This window comes from Mesocricetus auratus, unplaced genomic scaffold (genome assembly GCF_017639785.1).
Source record: "Mesocricetus auratus isolate SY011 unplaced genomic scaffold, BCM_Maur_2.0 Super-Scaffold_100027, whole genome shotgun sequence".
Lineage (NCBI taxonomy): Eukaryota > Metazoa > Chordata > Mammalia > Rodentia > Cricetidae > Mesocricetus > Mesocricetus auratus.
In genome coordinates, this window is record NW_024429208.1 from 23,008,921 (window position 1) to 23,015,178 (window position 6,258).

General features: G+C 51.4%; 1 protein-coding gene across 7 annotated transcripts in view; it reads right to left on the minus strand.

The window, feature by feature from the left end:
* Positions 1–6,033, minus strand: part of Lrrc20 (leucine rich repeat containing 20) — a 98,288-nt gene extending 92,255 nt beyond the window's left edge. For 3 of the 7 annotated variants that reach the window (XM_005070835.4, XM_021227630.2, XM_021227631.2), the window contains exon 1: positions 5,901–6,033. The gene's annotated coding sequence lies outside the window, so the exon portion shown is untranslated. Of the gene's footprint in view, positions 1–31; positions 71–4,232; positions 4,323–5,396; positions 5,843–5,900 lie in introns of those variants that run through there. The other 4 variants (XM_021227628.2, XM_040732224.1, XM_021227629.2 and 1 more) reach the window with 4 other exon arrangements.
* Between the last annotated feature and the right edge of the window lie 225 nt (positions 6,034–6,258).

A 6,258-nucleotide genomic window follows, 5' to 3' on the forward strand; every position in this document is an offset into this window, starting at 1 on the left:
CTACAAGGAAGTCCCCAGGCCACTCACGTACTCCAGTGCCCAGGTCATGTCAGCTTAGCCTTTGCAGGGGCTGCTCTGATCTGCCACCCAGAGGTTGAGGGCAGCTGGGCTTTATCCAGTTTCCTGAGAGGATCAACACATGTGACCTCACCAAATACAAGAGCTTGAACCAGTGGCCAGGCAGGTATGAGGACTCAGATGGCCTGTGACTCAACAGGCAGGGCAGGGTGTTAAGGGAGAGGCCAGGTCCAGCTAACTGCTGGGAAAAGGCACCTGTCTATTCTGCAGCCTCCTGCCAGGGCTCAATCCACACAACTAGGCCAGCTGTCCTGCTCGCTGCCCCATCTACCAGTTTCCTACTATATGGCAGACGTGTAGAACCAGGACAAATGAACCTTGGAGCCTGCAGGTGGGTGGTCTCTAGGAATCCCCTGCCAGGATGCCAGAGTGGAGGAAGGTTACGGTGTCAGCCCCCAGGCCTCATTCTCGGCTGCTGTGGAATTTATCTACAAGCAAAGAGAAGCAGCACTGGAAGAGGGAAACCGGGTAACTGGATCACTGGGGAGAAGATACTTAAAGAAGTGTGGGGGCTGGAGAGATGGCTCAGCGGTTAAGAGTGCTGGCTGCTCTTCCATGGGTCCTGAGTCCAAGTCCTAGCAGGGACTCACAACTACACTCTTTGGCTTCTGGAGGCACCAGGCACCAGACATACATGTGGTGCACATACACATGCAGGTGAAACACCATATACATAAAATAAATGAAAAGATGGGCAAGGAAAGCAATTAATGGGGCATTGGGAAAATAAGCTGGGGATGTAGGTTATCTGGTAAATAACCAAACAGTCACAAAAGCCCTGGGTTCAATCCCCAGCACCACACAAATAGGGTAAGGTGGGACACCCAATAGTCCCAGCACTAGGGAGTTTGAGATTAAAACTTCAAGGTCATCCTTGACTACATTAAGTTAAAAGCCAGCGTGGGCTACATAAAACCTTTCTCAAGTAGTGATGGATGGATGGATGGATGGATGGATGGATGGATGGATGGATGGATGGATGATAGGTAGATAATGAAAAAAGTCATAAAATGTCTCCGAAACCCTGTTATTACAGAGAAAGAAACCAAAGCACAAACAATGACTAGGTACTGGGGACAAGCTCAAGGCAAATGGGCCACAATCAGGTCTGGGTAATGCCACACTCGGAATTTGCTTCTTTGCAGAAGTCACCACACCACAAGGAGAAAGGAACTCAAAGGTCAATGCCAAAGGCCATCTTCTTCATCTCTCCTGTCCCTGTCCCCAGTCCTGGATTCAACAGTCCCTCCAGCAAAGGAGCTCTGGCAAAGTCACCCTAGTCAGGGGCCAGGGGCGGAAGAGTGGCAAGGCAGAAAGAAGAGATATGGGGACAGTGTCCAGAGCTGGCCAAGCAGGGCAGGTCCAGTCAAGCCCACCCCTCCCTCACCCAGGAGACTGATGGCGTGTGTCCCGCCAAGAAGCTGACCCAGGAAGGCTAGAACACACTGAAGATGGGAAAGGTCCCAAGTCCAACTCTGCCACTGAGTAGCTGAGACGTGTGGGAGGGGGCCTCAACCACACAGAACACTGAGACTAGTAACACCTCTCTTGATGAGAATATACGATCGTGCAAAGCCCATGTGTGCCTGCCTCACTCTGAGTCCAGGACTCACGCTCAACAAAAGCCAGCTGGGAGGACACGTGCAGGTGTGACACCAGCGCTGAGTGTTGTGTGTATGACCCACAGGACTCTGAACAAACATCTGGGCAGAACTCATCCTTGAGGAATGAGTACAGTTCCCAGGGCTCCACTCCCAGGAAGTGTGCCGTGACTACTCCAACCTCAGCAGCCCCTCCCCCCTCTGAGCTTCAATGGTACTTAAGTGACTAAGCACAAGTCACTTGGGTTGTTTGTGAGCTTCCAAAACTTCTCTCTCTTGTTGGGCATGATGGCACACACCTTTAATCCCAGCCCTGGGGAGTGCAGTTGTTTGTTTTTTACTCTTTTGACTCTAGCCTTTGGAGGACCCACCATCCAGTACCCAAATAAAATCACACGGAGTCTTATTCTTACTTATGAATGCCTGGCCTCAGCTCGGTTTGTTTCTGGTCAGCTGTTCTTAACTTAAATGATCCCATTTACCTTTTGCCTCTAGTCTTTTACTTTTCTTTGTTTCTGTATATTTTTCTTTCCTTCTTATTCCATGTCTGGCTGTGTGGCTGGCTCCTTTTCTCGCTCCTAGATCTTTTCCCAGATTTCTCCTCCTCTTTATTCTCTCTGCCTGGCAGCCCCACCTATCCTTTCTCCTGCCTTGCTATTGGCCATTCAGCTCTTTATTAGACCATCAGGTGTTTTAGACAGGCAAAGTAACACAGTCACAGAGTTAAACAAATGCAACATAAAAGAATGCAACACATCTTTGCATCATTAAAACAAATGTTACACAGCAGAAACAAATGTAATACACCTTAAAATAATATTCCACAACAGGAGAATTCAAGGCCTACCTGGTTCCAGGACAACCAAAGCCACATAATAAAAAGACTCTGTTTCAAAAAATAGGCCCTGGGCATCTTGACAGTTTTTCTTTCCATCTTTTTGAGTCCAAATTGTCCTGGAGCTGTTCTTTCAAAATCTAATCTTCAAAAGAATCGAGAATCAGAGCTAAATCCTGTTTTTTTCTTTTATTCTTATGTCCTATATACCTAACATAAATATTTATGGTTATCGATCATGAGTACTTGAGAGGGGAAAGGAGAGAAGAAGGTACAGCAGGAAGAGCCCCAAAACAGACTAGACTGTCAATTAACCACTTATGCCTGCAATTTTACCAGCTATCACCAGGTGGAGATGTTGCTGTAGGCTGTTGAAAGAAGTCCCTAGGAAAACTCTGACACCCCACAGTATGGGTCAGAGTGGTCATGCAAGCATGGACAGGAACAACATATAAAGTCTGGGTATCAAACCAACTTACTAGAAAGAATGACTCCCTTACTTCAAGGATGCTCTGGGTGCATAGACTGCCCAAAGGAAATCTAAAACCATCGCCTAAAACATTAGCTGCCTACATTTACCACACTCACTGCTGGCCAAACAGCTACCCACATGTCACCTAAGGCTTCTCCCCACAAGAGAGAATTGCTCCACCAATCCAGCTGGGCACCTTTCCAAGCCAGACGACAAAGCAGGCAGGACTGCGAGATGGAGAAAGGGCAGGTCACATTCTGTACAGGAGCCAAGATAGGGTCGCAGGGCTCCAGAGCTGAGGAAGAGCAAACCTGATGGGGCTGGAGTGGGCTCCTGGCCTGCCAAGAGGCACTGAGAAAACTACCCAATGGCACTTAGTGGCTCCTTTGGCCCCAGAGGCTGAATCAAACAGGGATTTGTTTAATATCCAATAGAAGCTCAAAGAGATAGGCTAAGGATGACGAGAAAAAGACATTTGTCCTTACTGGGTCTGGTGCCACAGGCCTGTAATGCCAGCTACTCAGTAGGCTGGAACGGGAGAATCGTTAAGTTCAAGACCTGCCTGGACCACAGAGCAAGTTCAAGGGCAACTTAGACCCTTCTCATAGCCCTGGGTTTATTCCCAACTCTGGTGAGGAGTGGGGGAGATGGAATGAGACACATAGATGGTTTTTGTTTTGTTTCTTTTCAATGTTTTAAAGAAAGAAGCAGACAAACGTCCAAGTCAAACAGAGATAGGGCTGTGGGCTGCCCAATCTATATAAACAATTCGAGTCCATTCACATTCTGCACATCAGCACTATTGGAACAATCAAGGCACTAGGCATGTCTCTGAAAACAGCACAGACCATGGGCCCCAGGCCAGCCCCACAGGTCTAGGTTGTAGGATTCCAGAAGCAGAGATCTGGTAAGGGTGGTGGTAGTAGACAGTCAGGAAAAAACAGGAACTAGCACCCACATGGGCATGACTGCTTCAGTACAACCAGTGCCACCCAGACCAGCCACTGTGCGGGAGAGACTCGGAAACTTCCAAGGAGACTGGCACCCATCTATAGTCCCAGCACAAGGAAAGCTGAAGCAGGGGGATTTTCAGTCTCAGACCAGCTTAGGCTACAGAGCAAGACCCTGTCTCAACAAAGGAAGAAGGAAAGGAGGGAGGGAACCAAAGGGAAAAGGAGGAAGAAATTACCAAAGAAATCACTCCAAAACCCAAGGTGCTTGGACAGACGGAACAAGCCTTACCCACCTGCTCACCTGCCCCTTCCTCAAGTCTGTAATACAGTCCCAGGGCATGTTTAAATCTGAAATCTTCTAGTCACCATCTACAAAATCCATCCTGGACAATAAAAAGACAAAGACAGGATCGGGACTAGAGGTGGCCCCACCTTCCAACACTGCAACATGGCACTGTCATTCACGTGTGCATTAAGCTGCACTCACTCCTGGGACGAACTGGGCCTGCAGGCCACAGGTTTGGCATGCTTGCTGGCACAAGCTTCCCACTAGCAGGCAAAATGAGCCAGTTACAGGCCAGTACACTTGTAGCCTGAGGTGGAGGGTGGCATGGAAGCCTGTGGCATGACCCAACGGGAGGAACCATACGGTGCCAGCAGCAGGGAGACAAAGCCACGCCTGAGAGGAGGCCTGCCGTCTGTTCCAGATCTCTGGAGGCCTTCCTAGAAGGCAGTACTCTGAGGGGCACAACTAATCCAAGCTGTCAGGAAAACTAATTGATGACAAATCACTTCTGAGGAAGGACTTTGCAAGCCATTAAGGGCTTCCCACATTAAGGCATGACCAATCAACAGGTGATCACACAAGGATAAACTGGAAGTTTTCACATAATAAATTGAAGGTGGGTATGCTAGTCTGCTGTGATGTGATTGTGAGCACTGTGCAATTTCTCTGCCAGATCAGAAACCAGTCTCACCTAGATTCCAAACAGAGGGCTGGGGTACTTAAACCTTGACCAAAACTCTGACCCAGCCCTTAAGGGCTAGAACTTTACTACCTTATCTGCAGCTCTGAGATCTCTGCAACGAAGCCACTGCGACACTCCGGCCGCACCAGATGGTCCTATATTTAGTTACTGTTATGGTCAACTGGGAACTTTAGAGCCTGGCAGCCGCTCTGTGGGGCAACCGGAGCCTCTGGAGCCATTCGCACGAGCTGCCCCACTACTGGCTCAGGCCAGGCTTCGGGACCCTGCCAAGTCCAAGAGCTGGTGTGGGGAGATAAGGGACACGGTGCTTGTTCGCACCCCAGCAGTCCCAAAGGTCCTCTCGAGACCAGAACTGAGCTGACCCACTTTCCCACCCTGGGGAAAGAGCCCGCTGTGGAATGAGCCGGACGTGTCGGCGCCGGGTTTCTGAGTCTTGGGGAGCCCCGAGTGAGCATCCTCAGTCTGTACCTGCCCTTGACTGTAGCCAGTGGCCAAAGACAGGATTCCCCAGACCTCATGCTGGCTGCCAGTGGCTGCTCACCTCCAGCACGACGGTGGCCTGGCAGGCTGGGACTGTGGCAAATAGAGCAAACAGTGCAGGGAGGCTAGTGATCACAGAGACCGGGGGCGTCCCATGCTGCCAGGGGCGGAGAGGTACACTCCCGGAGCGACATGCGCAGCTGCCTCTCCCCGTGGGCACGGGCGTCTCCCTGGGGAAACGGAAGTAGGCTGTCCGGGAGCGCGAACTACGAACCGCCCACTCCCCCAAACGATCTCGGGCGGTCGAGTCCACGACCCAGGACACCGCCCGAGCCGCAGCTCAGTGCTACCAGGTGCCCTAGGGGAGTGGAAAGGAGACGCCAAGCCTGGGACCCTGTTTTCCCTTGTACCCCAGCCCCTAACAGGTTCGGCTTCTGGCCACCGTTGCTCTGCGCAGCGCGAAGCCTGTGGGCCGCTTGAGGCAGCACTTACAGCGACAATGCGTCCTAGAGCCCTGAGCCCAGCAGTCACGCTCCCTCGGCGGTCGCCCTCACCCGGTGCAAGTTCTGAACCCAAGGGGCGGAGCTCAGGGGGCGGAGCCCAAGGGGGGCAGCCGGCTCTGCACGCAAGGCCGCTTGGCCAATAATGATGCCAGGATGAGAGCTAGGGCGGGGCGGGGCCGGAGCTCCGGCCTCGTGAACCAATCAGCGCTCAGCTCCTCCAGCGCGCTCGGAAACCTAGGGAGGATCCGCTTTGTGTAGAGTCAGCTGGAGCCAGAACACTGGGGACCGGTGCTTGTTATCTACATCTTTAGGATGCTGTTCCAGGCTGTTTTCTCCAGATTGAGGCT